The 17,699-nt window shown below is 33.8% G+C and overlaps 1 protein-coding gene across 1 annotated transcript in view; it reads right to left on the bottom strand.

The window, feature by feature from the left end:
* LOC142983238 (zwei Ig domain protein zig-8-like) overlaps positions 1-12,034 on the bottom strand; it is a 144,630-nt gene extending 132,596 nt beyond the window's left edge. The window contains exon 1 of the mRNA XM_076130148.1: positions 11,737-12,034. The gene's annotated coding sequence lies outside the window, so the exon portion shown is untranslated. The remainder of the gene's footprint in view (positions 1-11,736) is intronic.
* Positions 12,035-17,699: the final 5,665 nt, after the last annotated feature.

Below are 17,699 nucleotides of genomic sequence, written 5' to 3'. Positions count from 1 at the left end.
GCACGGCTTATTCCAGTGTTCAAGACTGAGGCTATTTTGCCAATTACCTACCTTTGTTTTTCTCTTAGCGGAGGTTTTCTTTGCTGGAATGTTTAGCAAATAAAAATAGTTTGCGGGCTAACTGCAATTATACGGTAATAGCGATTGAACGTTAAAGGCTTTGTGAATTGTTTTCTGATAAAGATTGCTATTGATTGTGAGATTTTGTTTCAATTATTAATGTCATTGCTGTCTTCGTATGCGACATGCTTTTGGTGGGTTCTTTCACTAATAAGTTGAATTCATTATTCGACTTTTAACAAAAAATACCACGTAGAGACTCTATTTTACATATTACTGCTAATGATATTTATTTGACAATCCTAAATTAGGTTGTTCCCTAAGAAGCCTAAGAAGATACAACGACGACTTATTTACTTCAACATTCTAAACCACAGGAAAGACGTTTGAAGCGAAAATACATAACAAGAAGAAATCTCAAAGACAGCAAACAAACAAATAATTAATTAAAATTGTGTTATAGTGAGCTCTTAGTAATTAAATAGACCGCGTTTGTGAGACGCAGAATGTTCTCGAAGATTATGAACAAACATGCTTCGAAACAAAATGGCGGCTCGTTAAAACAGTCTTAAATGTTATTTACACTTTAAAATAAATTTCGATTTGATTGTTGAGCTATAAGCCTACAACAACACTGATATTAAACATACAATAATTAGCAGTAGCGAACTAAGACTGCTAATGAAAATTAGTGATTCAGACGATAACTATATGACGTTGTAGAAACAATAATTAATTTACATTTGAAATCGTCTGCGCTAATTTTATTTGCTTCTAAATTGTACTCACTGAAAGTCGAAAGGCCAATGATCTCAAAGTCGTTTTTATGAAGAGAAGACGAAAAGTCGCAACATTCCATCCTCAATCAAATGCTAAAAGAATTTACAAAATCAAGAGCGATAAAACAATGGGGAAAGAAGGGATTCGATTGGGGTCAGTGCAATTACTGAAGAGAAACAAATATTTCTGGGTCCAAAGAATCCGATGGCAAAATTCTTGACGTTTCTTGGATCATTAAAGGATCTTGCTAAGATCTAAATCATGGGATGAAATTTAATTCTTTCGAATTGTTTTTGACGAAGTTCAGTTTTGAAGTTTGAACCTTTCTTTCTCATGCTCAATGAGGTGGTAAATGATTTAATAGAGTAAACGAGAGATTGCATAAAGGTAATGCGAAAATTTCATAATTTTATTGTTGGCTCCATTTTTTTATATAGACTTGAATTTGTGAAACTTGTATTTTTTTCCAAAAAAAGTTAAATCATTTTTTATCTCATGACTATCGTACTGCTGGGCACACCATCCTACCACGTTTAGCAGTTTACCCTTAACTGCTAAATGTGGTAGGATGGTGTTAAAATTCGAATCTATCGCATTGGTTTAGTGTTGGTTGGCAACTCTATATAAAATTGAAACATTATTATTAAAATTATTGTTCAACAGCAATATAGCAAATCTAAAAATAACCCAGGATTATATTTTTGTACATAACATTCGTATTGGCGATCATACAACATTACCATAAAAATAACAATATTCTGTACAAGCCTAGCGGCGAGAATTGCTTTAGATACTAACGTTTCAGATATTCTAGTCTCGACCCCAAAGCTAGCAAAATCTTATAGAGGAAATTCTCAGTATAACCCGACATGAAATTCTGTTTCGTAAATGGTGATAGAATTACGTTCACGCGTATTAAGACCTACGCAACGATGTCTAGTTAGATGACCGACTTAATTCTGTTAAATGTCTTTAATATTCTAGTGAATGTTACTATTATGTGCTTTAACTATTTAAATAAAAGTTAATGACCAACAGAAGTTCATAATACATTCTAATCAACTGTCGAGTTAAAGTGTTGGTAATAGAAATGTATCAATTTTCAGTACAAGACAAGGTACAAGATATTCTTAAAAAGATAAATATTTCTAGTTTCTTTTGTCTCTTGTTACATCTATATTTATAATATAAAGCTGAAGAGTTTATTTGTTTGTTTGAACCCGGTAATCTCAGAAACTACTTGTTTGGATTGAAAAAAACATTTTTATGTTATAAGTCCATTTATTATGAAAGGCTGTAGAACATCACGCTATAATTAATAACCACATCGCGCTATAGAAAATTGTCATTTTTTTATCTATCAAAAGCCAATGAACTTTCCTGTCCCAATTCTCAAGTGTAGCAGAAACTTACCTCTTAAAACCTTCCAAGATAATATATTAAAATTTTAATTACCAGTAACTTTGTAGCGTCATACTTCAAAGCTAGCTTAAGTATTAACGCTTGGCCTTCAGTGAAACAGCTATTTGTTACTTATTTAAATTCAAAACGTGGGCGTTAAAGGACACGGTTAAATCTCAACTCTTTTAACGATATCAAGTGTCTTAAATTGTCGAGAGACTTCCATTTTGTTAACTGGCGATAATAACAAAATTTTGATAGGGCTTCAAAAAATACAGTTTGTGAAATTGCAAAGCGATTTGGTATATATAGCCTCTTACTTTATAAAGGAGTTGTTTATAAATAAGATATAAGCACAGATTATTAATAAATAAATAATATTGACGGTCATTTGCTTCCAAACTAAGCAGAGCTTGTCCTTATATACTTCTAAATACATACTTATATAAATACATTAACATCCAGGCTCAGAAAAAATAATCGTGCTCATCACACAAAGATTTGTCCCGGGTGGGATTCGAACCCATCACACCCGGCGCTATGGTTATTGAGGCGAGGTGACCGCTTAAACCACTGCGCCAAACTGCATATGTAAAGTGTGAAGATATAAGCACATATAACTATTTTTTCAAGAAAAACTAGAATATACACACATGACGCCATATCTAACGAGTTCTTTATTAGCTATGTTATGTAAAGCCGTCTCATAAACAAAATGTTTAAGTCAAATTACTTTCTTGTTCAAAGGAAACGACCATTTTTCATTCACATCTGGGTATCAGAATAGCTAAATTACAAGTGACAAATTAGTCTTTTAAATAATAGTCCGAAAAAATCTCCTTTTAAGTTCCCAACTAAGCTTTAGAGGATTATTACACGAACAACTTAATTATGCCTCAACATCTAATTCCATACCAAAAACTTAAATCGTTTGGCCGCGGCCAGAACTTTAAATACTTCGTTATCTTATAAAAGTTTTTTTTATCTTTTAGCTTAATATTTGGGCAAAAATAGTCTCGGAAATTTATTAGTAAGATTTATCTGGATAGATAAAATAGATTTACCAGCAGACAGTGTGCCTATTTCTGAATTAATTATCTAACTTCTAGTTTGTAGCCGAGATTGTTTAATGGATATTTTTGGATCTTTACTATTCTTTTAAAAGATCAATCTGAGAACTTTTGTTACCTTCTGTAAGAAGTAAAATCACAGAATTGGAATTGCTGGCATAATAATAACAATATTGTTCTACGTCATCAGTTTATGTTAAAATAGTGTATGATGAATATCTTCTTTATCTTCTACGATTTTATTTACAGTCGTATTTTCTTAATTCTTCATGACCGACATATCTTTACACATTAAGTTAGCGTTCAAAAATACTTAACCCCTATATAGTTAGAGTTAGCTTCACAATGATAGAAAACTTAAACCCACAATACTATCTCTACAGCAGGAGATAAAACAGGTAAATAAACAGCCCAACAAAGTTCCATAGATGAACGTATTCCAGGTTAATTTGAGCCGTGTACCCGGAGTGCATTTCACAATACACTGTTATGAAACAACTCAGTGTGGTGAGAAAACCTACAAACTTTCAATCAACAACAAGTTCGAAGCGTGTATCGCGACTAATTTGCTATTATACGCTGTCAAATAAGCAAATGAAACTGTTCTAGTTAAATGAAGGATTGTTTTAAATAGGCTACTTCTATTCAGAGCCTGATCCAATGTTTAGTTAGCTCTTGAATCATGACAAGTCATGCATAGATTTTAGATTACCGCGCCGATTTTTATTTATTGTTTCTTGGCCATACTGACTATTCTGAAATTATGCCAATTTTAAGAACGGTGCAGTAATTGGTAAATAAACAAGAAAACTAAATCACTCGACAGATAGTAAAAAAAATGTGCCAGCTTCTTACTGATTATTTTGTCAACATTTGTATGCATAAAGTAACTAATATCAACGATCATAATATAGAGGTATAAACAAAATAAAATAACTTAAAACCGTGGCCTTACTGCTGTAGCGTTTGCCAACTTATCTTACTCAATATTGCATAAGTAAACCTTAAAAATAAAGCTGCTGTAAGGTAATTAAACTGGGTCGTAGCTATCGATTTTGTAAAGCAAAATAAACTAGCAATTAATATTAATAAGGCAAAAGATGCTGATAGTACAGAAGTTATAAAGCAGAAAGGTAGAAGCAATTAAAATCTCATTATGGTTCCGGCAAAATGTAGTGGTGTGCTTTGATCGTTGTTTTCCATCGAGCTTGCAGGATAGGATATAAAGTGAGTAAAACTTGTGGTAATATCTTAAAACTTTACATGGTACCTTTGCCAAAACCAAGTTCTAACTGTCTTAGTTTCTGAATGACGTTCAAAGTTTCAACTATTTTTGCATATCGTCCTAGTTATACCTATATCCGTTTTTGAAGTAAGAGTCCTAGAACGGAAATTATAAAAACTTGATGCAAATCAAAAGGCAGTTTATGGAATAAAAAAATCAGTTAAACAAGTCATAAAAATGTTTTAATAAAATGAAAAGGAAAAAAATATTTTCAATGTTCCAGAAAGCAAAACACAAAACTCTCCAAATATGATTTTTAATTGAATAAATGGGTATTCTGATATCAGAATTGATATTTTGATGAGCAGTCGAAGGTTTTGTTAAAAAAACAAGTAATTGGTAAAATGTATCGATGTTAAAAAAATACGGCATAGAAATTATAAAAACAAAAACCAGCGTTGAATAAAAATAAAAATATTTTTTTCTATATTATACCCAAATGGAAATGGATACCACTTTATAAATAAAAATTATGAATTAAAATTTTGGAGAAAAATATTTTATGATAAATATTTGCAGAAACGGCAAATATTGAAGTTAAATCCTTGCATAAAAATAGTGCAAAAAACGCGGCTAAAATGGTTCAATGGTAGCAAAACCAAATCTACATAGAAATACCGATTAAAAACATGTTGTACAATAATCTATTTGACAAATATATTATTATATCCATATTATCTGCCGTACTCAAAAGCTCTAGAAAAGACTCTCCTCTGAACGAAAGAAAACTCATATGGTACAAAGCAAAATACCAAACGCTCTTCATACAAATGAACTCTTGACAAGTCGTCGACGTAAATATAGTGAGGTAACTAAGGAACGACAAATTCGAATCCAACAAGAGCAATCTGAGCTCGCTTCGTTTACTCCTCAAATATGATCCGACGTAAAAGAATATAGGATATATTACTCTACTCAGCACACTTTAGCCCGCGGCTCTGTTTGTCATATGAGACGTTGACAAGAGGGAAGCAAAATGTTTGTCGGTTGCTTCTCACTATAGAAGATTGCGATTATGAAATTTAGGGGAACATGACGTCATATTTGCTTAGAAGTTGCATGTCAACGAAATTGCTGGCATGTATGAAACAGTTTTTGAGTTATGTGGTATACCAGATACAGATAATGAAATATTTGACATATTAGATAGATATGACTAATTGTGTGTAGGGTAAATAGTTAAATGATAATGTGTAACGTTTCGAACTAATGATTTTTGTGGTCGTTATTTCTAAAAGTGTTCACTAGAGCAGAAAATTCAATTGTGGCAAACCACAATTTGTTACTGCAGTTAGCAAAATATTCATGTGATTAATTAGGCAAGCATTTAGAGAGCAATTTTGATTTTACTCACTTTCCAAAAATATTCCTTCATAAAATATGTAAGTATTATATATTTTTACTGTTACGCTATATCTCAGATTTATTGAGCTCCCTCGTAATATCACCCTTTCGCGTACCGAGAGGCGGAAGAGATTACGGAACGACCTTTGCACATACATTTCTATGAGTTTCAGTATCTCTTCAATTCAGTTTCTAGACTTTTCTTATTAAGTTGTGAATTTTATTCTGCGCCAAATCTTGTTGGCACTAAGTTAGCAACATACTGTATAAAATATAGCGTAAAAATATAAATCTTGTAGATACTAACACCCACAAAACTGCAGTAACGATTTCATTCAGAAAAGGCGTGGGTTGATAAACTGGCGACAAACTTGAAAGCGAGGGACGAGAAGGCGTAATAGCATGTTGGTTGACTAAGTCCTATTAATATTCGGTTTTTGATTGAAGAGCTCTTGATTTTGTATTATTCACGATTCTGCTTGAACTTATGAAGAAAATCAATATTTAAGATGGATTGTAAATTGTATTTTAAAGTTAAATCACAAATAACAACGTCTAATTTAAGAGAAGTGAGGGAGAACAATATCTAAGGTATTGAACGTTATTGTAAGATAGCACATTTTATCCAAATTCTTCTCCAATTAATCACTCTAGCACAAACAACTCCATCAAAGATTTATTGTGGCTAATGAGACTCCGAAATAAATTAAAATTTCCCTAGTTCCTGACTTTTCATGATTAGATAATCGAATTAGAAACTTCGTTCCTCTAAAGATTCTAAGATTCGCTCTCCAGATTGGCAAGTGGATAATTGAGATTTTCTTCGTGAAAAAATCTCTGTTTTAGTCCAAAATTGGAAACGTAACGCTCTTTTTACTTATATTGAAACCTTATTTCGTTTTAGGTCTAGAGATTTCTGAGTACATCTTCAGATTTAATTTCACACCTTTTAGATATTGTATCACATTATTCATCTTTTCTTTCAGTAAATAATAGAATGTTTATTCAAATGTAATATTCATAGTCTATTTTAATATCTAGCAACTGTAGGCATCTCAAATCTTTTAGGTTTCGTTGAGGAGAATTTGTCCAAAATTTTATGTATTCCAAGTCTCGCTTAACCTTCTTTGACCTTTCCAGATTAAAGTACCGTACATAGATCCATATCTAAATCTAGTCCTTTGACAAAACATATTCTATTCTCGAAATCCTCTTTGTTGAAACCTTTGGAGCTTCAAAGATATGTCTCATTAGTTTCTTATCTCCTTTCGTGAATTATTTCATATATTTATGATTAAATTCTTGTATTGTGGCTGTGTGGATTTGGCTTAAGCCTTTGAGTGCATAGTTGAGAGTTCGGTTGTCTTATGAATCGCTAAGTCTAAGTTGTTATTGAAAGTTATGTTGCCAACGTTTCTATCTTAATGCATCTTAAGCCGAATCGATCGTCTAACTTTTGATAGGTATGCTGACAATATTGTTTATTTAGTTGATTGATAAATATATCCATTACTAATCCCTGTTTATTAGTGTTTATACTAAATTAACTTCTTTTATAGTGAAAATACTAATACTTGGTTCTCAATATGAGTTTAAAAATGCTATTGAATAGATAAGCAACCGTTAAATGTACCTCAGAAACTGGAGGTCAAATCAAGATAATCATCACATTGCTTTATCAGACGGAATAGTGGCAGTTGTTCTCATACATTACCTGTCTATATTATCTAGAAAATAGATTATTTAACATTGAGAAAGTGGAAGTCTGACAGTGGCCCATATCCTTTTTGACTGGTAATATATTTTATTGAAAAGTTTTGTTATTTATAAACTTTTAAATGGCTTCTAGCTTTACTTGATACTATTTTTTGAATTAAATCTTTTAGATTTAGTCTAGGCACTTATAATTTTATGATTAAAACAGCTTTTAACCTCAAGGATTAAGGTGAAGCAGTGGTACTTAGCTCTAGTTCAATATTATCTATAATCTAGATTGTTTCATTAAACCTACCTAGATATTAATATTATTGCTCAGAGATTATATTGATCTTTACTAAAGATATTAATCACTTACTCAGCTTATTATTATATAAACGTATTAATAATTAGTAATATTCTTCTTAGGATCCTCTGCATCTTTGTTGCAAGAGAATGTTTTAACATTGTAAGTTAGCAAATAAACAACAGTACTACTTTTCAATAGAACTTCGTGTCTGAATTTTATAAAAACAAATGGTACAAATAAAACAGTAAAATATATGTTTTGATTAGTAATTGGATGGTCTGCGTAGCGCTGTAGTTAAGGTGATCACCATGCCACGCCACTACCAGTGTGTCGAGAAGTCGGGGGTTCGATTCCTACTTGGAACCAATATTTGTGCAATACACAAATAGTTGTTTCGGGTCTGGTGTTTGTATGTACTTTGTGTCCGTTGTTTGTATGCTTGTAAAAGTCCCCGCGACATAAGGGTAAACCTTAATGCGGTAATTATACTAATTAAGTATTTTTTATGATGAGCAAAAAATAAATTGTAAATAAAATACATTTCTAAGTACACGCCCGAATATAACAAATCATAAAAAAATAACATCACAAAAATACGACATAAAAAGTTTTATACAAGTTATCAAAAACTCAAAGATATGACTTTCTGAAAGTATATTCAATACTATAAATAAGAAAAATGGTTGTATTTACCAAGGCCTTTCCAATTAGTTAAAATAAACCTTGTATGACCAGCGGCTACAAGTAAAAAGTCAAACTTGTAATTATAAGAGAAAACGATTTTGTCCGTCAAGTTTTCAAAGACACGAAACTTTTTATGTCTAGGACAATTAATACTTAATACACTTTCATACTTGAAGTAAGCCGTCTACCAAAATCGACGAAAAGTTATTAAAAACTTATATTTTTTTTTTGTAGATAACCTCCAGAAAACCATACAAACTATTTAGAAACATGCATTTAATACGAGTGGAAACTATCGTTCTTTCTGTAAATGTGATTATTTTATACAAATTCATTCAAACGTAAAACGAAATCAAAGGACTTACATACTACTTCACAACATAATATGACCCGGATACACATACGGAATTTCACACATAGCATTCATAGTCAAACTATTTAGAAACATGTATTTAATACGTGTGAAAACTATCGTTATTTCTGTAAATGTGATTATTTAATACAAATTCAGTTTTCTAACAAACAAAAGCAGAGGAATTTCAAACTACTTAACAACATAATGTAACCCGGGAATACATACGGGATTTCACCCATGGCATTCATAGTCTATCGACCAACCTACGCTAAAAATGTTAGTAAGTATGTAATGACGAGTATGTCTTACCAAAGACATGTCTACATGCTTTTAAAAATCAATTGAGTTATATGATTTAATAAGCTAATCAAAGCATAACTAAAATCCTTTTAATCTACTAATGTCCTATTGCTGGGCAATTCACCCATCAAATTCTAGATCCCCCGGTTGCTTGCTTTCTCCGGTAATCACAGCAAGATCATGTCCAGATTGTTGTTTAATAAAATAAAATCTTCTAACTGACTATCTCTGCATTATACTGAGTTCATCTGAAAGTTACTATTTATTTATTTATTTTCGCCGAATTGTCCCACTACAGAGCAAAGGCATCCCTTCCCTCTTTCCACCTGCCTTTTTCTACAGCTATTTGATGCCTATCTTTAGCATGAGAGTTCAACTCAAAGATACTATACATTTATATTTTCTTCCCAGACATTCTACACATAGTAATTGACTTAACCCCACGTAGACTGCCGTAATACCCAATGTAGCATGCGACTGCCATACGTCGGATTAGATCGACGTCGCACGAGTTGACTTGCAGTCAGGTAACGACTTGATGCGCTTAGAACGTTCGGAGATCACTACATACACATCCCAATGCATACGTAATAGAAGTAAATAAAACCCATTATTGTCCCACTGTTGGGAAAGGTCTCGAATAGACTTAGAAAGACTCAGGCCGTGAGTCCACCGCGCCGGCCTAGTACGGGCTGAAGTCTTAGCATTCCTTCCAAAACTGTTTAAAAAACTCCTAGGCATGTAAGGTTTTATATCGTTGTTTTCTTTGTACACCACTATAATATGTGATAATGATCAATATTCCTAAGCTTTTCTTCGTTGGCTTGCATCTATTATATCAGTGATGTTCTACGAAAAGGTCAGAAGCGTACTCGTAGCCCTACGATGCGCATGAAGCGATACAAGTTTGTAAAGATCGTAGCATTCGTCGTTCATAGGTCTTTGCTTACCCCCGTAGAAACTAGATCTGATTTTTAGATGTATATTCCAATATTGAAGCTATTTGTCCTGCCTACCCCATAGCCATCCAGCTACTATATTACATTATTGATACGTCTAAGCATAAAATCATGATTTTCACTCATAAAATGTTCTAATAATCCTAAAAGTTTCACATGAAAATCTTCAAAACGTGCCATAATACAAGATTAACCCTTACACTGTCTTCAGATGGATGACATTATCGGCGTAGCAGGCATCTAGGTCACATGAACTACGAATATCAACGCGAATTCTTTGCCCTAACCGGCACGGAAAGGTCAACGGAAATTATTCTACGTTTAACTTGGAAGTGACGGATTCGCTGCAGTATATTATAGTTAAACTAAATTTGAAGTTCGTGTTAATTTATATTTGAATCATTAACACCTTTTTCACTAGATTCTCATAAATATCAAAATAATGAATTGGACAACAACGGTAAAAAATCTTGACTCACGAAATGCTTGTCTCATCAGCTACACATAAGTATTAGAAGGCTTTAATTGTCAACCTAAATAAAACACAAGTTATTAAAAATATTGTACATGAACCTCTTAAACCACACTCTTCTATCGGGTAATAATGTAAACGTCACACGTGACGTCATTTAGAACCAAAAACTTAATTAAATCCTATAATCTACAATGTTCGAAATCAAACTAAAATCTTTTTATTCGCATATGACGAGTGACGTATCTAATCCCTTTTAAATTGTAAAAATGAAATTAAAATATAAATATGTGAAAATTAAAAACAATCTAATATTTTTAGGAAAGCACAGACCTAGGAGTCATCTAATGTCCCAAACCTTCATCATTCACCATTTTTATCAAACAACTGCAGATCATAAACCTCCTTAACACCAAAAATATGACACTCAAAGCCAGAAAATATCTGCTTACTCTTACAAAAAATTGCTTAAATGTGTAAATAAAAACCGTTAGAAAACAATACCTTAAAATCTTGTGAAATATAGTCGCATGAAAGCAATTCCGATAGTACGAATACGGCAGTAAATTTCATTGTACTCGGCACTTCTTAGAAAATATTGCTTAGTGTAAAAATCGATAGTAATCTAATAGCTTCGGGGAATACCAACGTTTTACAACCGCAGCCATTACCTACATTCCAGACCATTTCTACGAATAACAGAAATCAAAAATACTTCCAAGTATTTTTGTAAAATGAAACATAAAATCACTGGTACAAAATACCTACCCTTTAATCTTTCATGTTTAATTAAGATGTAATTAGTAAGCCTTTTCTGAGATATTATTAACTTAATAGTAAATCGTAATCTTCTTTATAAAATATTGTCATAATTTTTGAATTGATTAATCCTGTTTAGTTTTATTGGCCATGAATAATACCGTTGTTTTAGAGCGTATAAAATAGTTTATTTAAATAATTGAAAATTTAATTTTTCAGTTTAATGTTTATTTATTTAAATAATATAGCTTGTAAACCTTACCTGATAAATCCAGAAACATTAATTGACTTCACTACAGAGGGTTAAACTTTCCTGTTTTTATTAATTCCCACTTTAACAGTAAACCGCACTAGCACTTCACTTAAAAAACTATTAGCCGAACTAAGTTTGTAAGTACACAAAGTTGTTCACGAACTTTTAATGCGAGCCTTGATTATGTCTCATAAATCTTATCACTTTCGGATATTCCGTGGTTTACGACCCGCGACTTCACATTTCGCTGCACTCGACGTACGTCAGACGTCAAAATGACGCAACAATACGTCTGGCTCCCACGACACCTTGCGGGTAACTAACTAACGAACACAGCATCGCCAGGGTTGGCGCTTCCATGTGTGCGTGGAACCCTGTCCGTAAACTGTATACGGACAACGCGCCTTCAATGTGTGAGTGATCCTAGACGCGTGTCAGTGATTTGAGTCGCGGTACATTGTTTTGTATGTGTGCGTCGTCGATCACCTACGCGCTGGTCTGTGTGAGTGCCCGGTACAGCCGGGGAAAAACGGACTGTGGCACACCGCGCATGCTCAAGAAGCTCTGAAAAATAAAATTGTGTTTCGCGCTATTTAAATACTGATGCGAGAGACAGATTATAAAACCAGTGTGCTCCCTACAAAGGGGGTAATTTAACCGAATGGGGTTTTCATTAAATTCCACATGAATACGTCGTTCTGAGAATGTCTTTATATATATTTTATTAGGTGTTTGATAATTTTCCGCCTTACTACGCTGCCGCTGAAATAAATTACTGTGCGGGGTCCTTGTTCGCGACAATGATATTGACTTAGAATAAATCAGTATACGTATACGCCGTCGCGATATATTATAATAAACGTTATAGTTTCGTCATATTTCTTGGCCAAACATTTATTTTTGGAAAGTATCAAAAATGATTGAGAGCTTTGATTTCTTCTACTTCGAAGCAATAATGCGTATGCGAACTTAATACATATCGTATCCACAATACTTCAATTAATCAATTTATGGCGCATATGCTGCTACATTTATAGGATCAATTTTATTAAATTCTCAAGTTATGTCAAAAACTCTATACAAAGGCAATACAACATACAAATAGTATCAAGAACATCAAATCACTCTACAAGTTTTTCATCCAAATTCAAGGTACAAAACAAAAAAGATCTCCATTATTCCGTAGTCCTTCATACATTATACTTAAACAGGTAGATTCCACCGGTAACTAAGTAATGCAAGGTTCCTGTCTCCGATCACAAAGTGGATTAACAGCCACCGTAGGGACAAGATCGTATCACAGATTTTCCCTGATTTTTCCTTGTCCGAGACCGAATGAACAAATCTATGGGATAAAACTGTTATGTTATTAGACAATACACTTAGATATATTGGACTGGACAAAGGTATTGATTGATTTATCAAATTGTGTTCGTTAACTGAGCTACTATGTAATTCTGTTATTAGATGGCTTTTACGGCTTCGACATTTGTTTGACTGTATTCAGTCTAGAAGCTGAGCGATAGCTAAGATAAAAAATAGTCTGAAGGATGATCAAAAAGTTGTGACAGCCGAGTGGTTTAAGTTGGCACCTCCCATGTAGGTTCAAACCCGAGGCTAAAATGATGAAAGATAGTATATTACTACAAACTCACATTAATAATATTAGCTAAGCGCCCGGTTGTACTCATAATTTGTTAATTATTCCATCCAAGAACTGAATCCGAAACCTCGCGACGAAGTCATTGACCAATGGTATCTCACCAATACCGGGAAAGAAGTTGGGTCCGTGGGAATTCAGAGAAATGGTAAAACAATATTATCCCTGTTACTTGAAGTACGTACGCTAATTACAACAAACATCGCGACAATGATAATTGGCTGAGAATAAATCAGTCCACGTATACGCCGTCGCTATTATATTCTTGATCAAAACATTTAGGCTAAGTTCATATGATTGCGCGGAGCCGCGCGGAACATTCGATCCAGCGGTACAAGACGCACGGTATCGCGATAGGACCCGCGCGCTAGTTCTTGGACCGCGCGGTTTCTCGGTTCTGTTACCACGCGGTGATGTAGACAATACTAGCTGTTTACTCCGATATTGTACCGCGCGGTCGAAAGTTCCGCGCATATAAACTTAGCCTTATTGTTCAAAAGTTAAAAAAATGATTAAGAGTTTTGATGTCTTCTTCTTCGAAGCAATAATGCGTGTGCTATGTTAATACATATTAGTTTATATCCACAATATTTCAATTAATCAATTTAAGCCTCGTGATTGGCCACCAGTATCTTACCAATACCGGGAAAGGTCCGTAGGAATTCAGAGAAGTGGTAAAACAATATTATCCTGGTAACTTGAAGTACGTACGCTAATTACACCTAACATCAATAGTTAAGTAAATAATATGATAATAATAATTCTTAGAATATGGTCAACTATTGAAGGGTTTGCGATTAATCTCTGTGGAAACAAGGGAAATTAATTTAGCTGGAAAAAAGGATCAAGGATGGAATCAGTGGTTTTTGATGAAATGGTGGACAAAATATAACTTTATCGTCAATATTATGTTACATTTTATTATTTTGTTTACAGTGTCGAAGTTTGTGCACAATACACAGGTCATTCTTAATTTTCTTACTATCATAGCCTGGTTGGACGGCTAAACCGACATGACCAGCGAGACATCAGGCACAGGACCGACAATTTACGTGCTCTCAGAGGTACGGAGATTCACTATTTGAACATCCTAATTCCGCGCAATCTCCAAGATATTCTTTTTAGCATGACTCAGGATTCGACCTCATGCGCGGCATTCACACTACCGACCGCGCCACAGGAGCAGTCAGTCGTAACTATACACATATTTAGGCCTCATTGAATTCATGACAAAAATCTTTCAATATATAATCGACACTAGTATGTTAGTGTTATTGTGGCATAGTCTACATATTACAAACATGTAGTCAAAGCCGTCTAACAGTACTGTGAATAGGCCGTACTGCTTCGTGAATATGCCGACGCGTTGACTACCATAGCTAAACTGCAACATTACGAAAACCTATTTTTGCAATTACTTTATGACCTGACAAAAAACCACACTTGAGACCTGAGCTTTCGCGGACAAATCTCCACCAAACGCACGAAAACGTAATGTGCAAGAAAGTTTTTATATTTGATACGTATACTTAGGTAAAGGTATCTATGGGCAGTAGTTAAAATAAATGATTCTCATTCATTAATTCAGCATAGCAATCACCACCTCAGCGGTACAAAGTCAGTTTAATTCATGAACAGCTTTTAATTTCCGATTCAAAGTACCAATAAGACATCAACGGTTTGTTATTTTGTTCTTTGAGCGTGCGGTTTCAATTACATTGACGCGGACGTTTTAATTGCCTTACGAGTTGCTGGTTTATTTGGTTTAGTCGCTGATCTATACGTTTTGATCTGTTGAATGGGGTTTTTGCTCTTTTATTGGCGTCTACGTTTGGGGGCTTTGATGAATAATGTGCGCCTTTTGAGTGCTTCTCACCTGTGGTGGAAATGTTAATTTTATTTAACAATACTAAGCGTATTTTATTTTTCGAAAAATTAAACTAAGTAACTGTTTTAATTTATATTTTGTATATTAGATAGTATAATTCAGTTTAAAATTATTTTTAACGTTAATATTCTTGTGTAAATAATAAAAATGTTATAGTTATATTACTATACCATTTTCATTTTAGCAAAATATAAAAGGTAGACAATGAAAAAAAAATTAGATTGGAAAATAAAAAGCATGTTATTACTCTTCTTATTGGTATGTCACTTGCACCGCAACAGTGACCTTTATAGATACATCAGGCCAGTTACACAAAATTTCTCTCGTTGTATAACTCCATCAATACATTAAGTATTTATTTTATACAAAAGGTCAATAAATAAAGAGGCTCTCCAAAAAACGCGATCCCAGCACACAAAACGTAGCAAATATTGACCCCAGTTTAACTAACCAACCAGATTAAAAAGCGTTTCCATTGTTGACACCATGTCTGGGAGAGCACGTTCGGCTGTCGGCTGACCGTCATACCGACTCTAACTTTGCTCATAGATAAAGGGTTTGCCACACTCTCGATTACAAGGCCGCATCGTTATTCGTTAGCAATTGAAATGTACGGCTCTGGCAGCCTTTGTAACGCAGTGGTTAAGATGGTCACAACGCTACTACCACGGAGTCAGAGATTTCGGTTCCGACATAGGTTAATAAAATTAATGTGCCATTTACAAATAATTGTTTTGATGCTGACTTTGCATAAGTTCTAACAACACTGAGAACGATCGTTAGAGTCGGAGTTGTCTTAAAATATAAGGTTTTGAACAATTTCCCTAACACTACTATACTTTGAAATGGTTATCGTATCCATATGTCGACTTTTAAGTCTAAAAATAATACATTTTAAACTCACTACACAACTTCTTTGCAGCTTCTTTTTCTTCGTAGTGTTTGATGCAGCGGAGTTCGGAGTTGCGTTCCCGTGAGATGTGTGAAAAGCCTTTACCACCCGCTATGTATGTACTGGTCAAACGCTGTAAACATGATCTGAAAGCTAGGAATGGAATTATGTTTGTATTGGACATACGAAACGGCGAAGAGCTGTTAATATACTGCGGTCAAACTTGGTGTAATGACGAATGTGTTCTCGCGTTACAGATAGAGTCCGGTTGCTTGTCGCCGGGTTGTATATTCATAGCAATATGTTTGCAAAATCATTTTTTCGGAGTATTTGGCGATTATTTTTAATTTATAAAAATAAACATAGACTTATATGAGCATCACTTTCAAGCTACGGCGCCTAATTGGATAATTCTTGTTTTAATTCGTTGTAATTGTCAGGACAAGGTTTGTACGATGTTGGTGGGATCCCAATTCCAACTGGTATGGTATTAACGTACTATAATAAATTATCCTTGAACGAAGTCGGGCAGGTCATCTAATGGTACTTAAAATAATCATGTCTTGATTCCATCACATCAATTTATGTACGATGAAGAGAGGCTGCTTGTAATTTATTTACCAAATTTTCAACCCCTTCGGTGCTAGTAGTATATTGAGAAACTTGTTTCTTCTTCACACAAAAAACGTTGCACCAGCTAGTTACAAAAGCCTTATACTAACAAAAAAAAGTTAGTTATCCTCAACAGCTAATTCTACACATAACCGCTGCGTATGACAGTGAATGACATCAACGAGCCTGTTGAATACACTTCTAACTCTCGCTAGGGGTAAGGAACGTTTAATTATTTCTACACTTAAATAAATAGGTCACATCGAAACTAGGTTAAAGTTGAACTCGACTCCCTACTAGAATAAATACGACAATGTTTTTGCTCCTCTGATTATTACTCCGTTTGTTACGAAATTAATGGCAATTTCAATATTTTAGAAGAGACCCTTGCAATTGGAAAATATATTTTACGAATTAGAGAATTTGGAAATGTTATTTTTGGTGGAGGACCACGGCACGTGCAATTACTATGGCAGAAACGTTACAGAAATCATTTTTCTACTGACGGATAATTTTAATTCGGGAACAATTGTGATGTTTGGAAATATGTATCGAAACTCGTCAAATAAAGTTCTCTGATGTTAGGAAAATCAGTCTTAAAAAGAGTAAGCCCAGAGTTTCGTCCGAATTATTCCAGCGCTTCTTTTTCAAACTTGCTATGAGATTAATGCACTGCAATTTCCTTTTAGCTATAATCACTAAATGGATACGAATCCTGAGTGATCTTCCTGTGCGAGATATTTGTCTGAAACACACATATCATTTGTCAAAAGATCCTTTGTATTGTTCCGCGTATATGTTTATCGTGTATACAAAACATGGAGACCATAAAAAGCCCATTTAAGTTGAAACGCTTACATAATACAGGTTGATCCAAGCGGTTGCCAAACCCTGAGTGGCATTGAAGACAAAAACCCCTT

This window comes from Anticarsia gemmatalis, chromosome 23 (genome assembly GCF_050436995.1).
Source record: "Anticarsia gemmatalis isolate Benzon Research Colony breed Stoneville strain chromosome 23, ilAntGemm2 primary, whole genome shotgun sequence".
NCBI classification, from domain to species: Eukaryota; Metazoa; Arthropoda; class Insecta; order Lepidoptera; family Erebidae; genus Anticarsia; species Anticarsia gemmatalis.
This window is presented reverse-complemented; position numbering and strand designations above follow the sequence as displayed.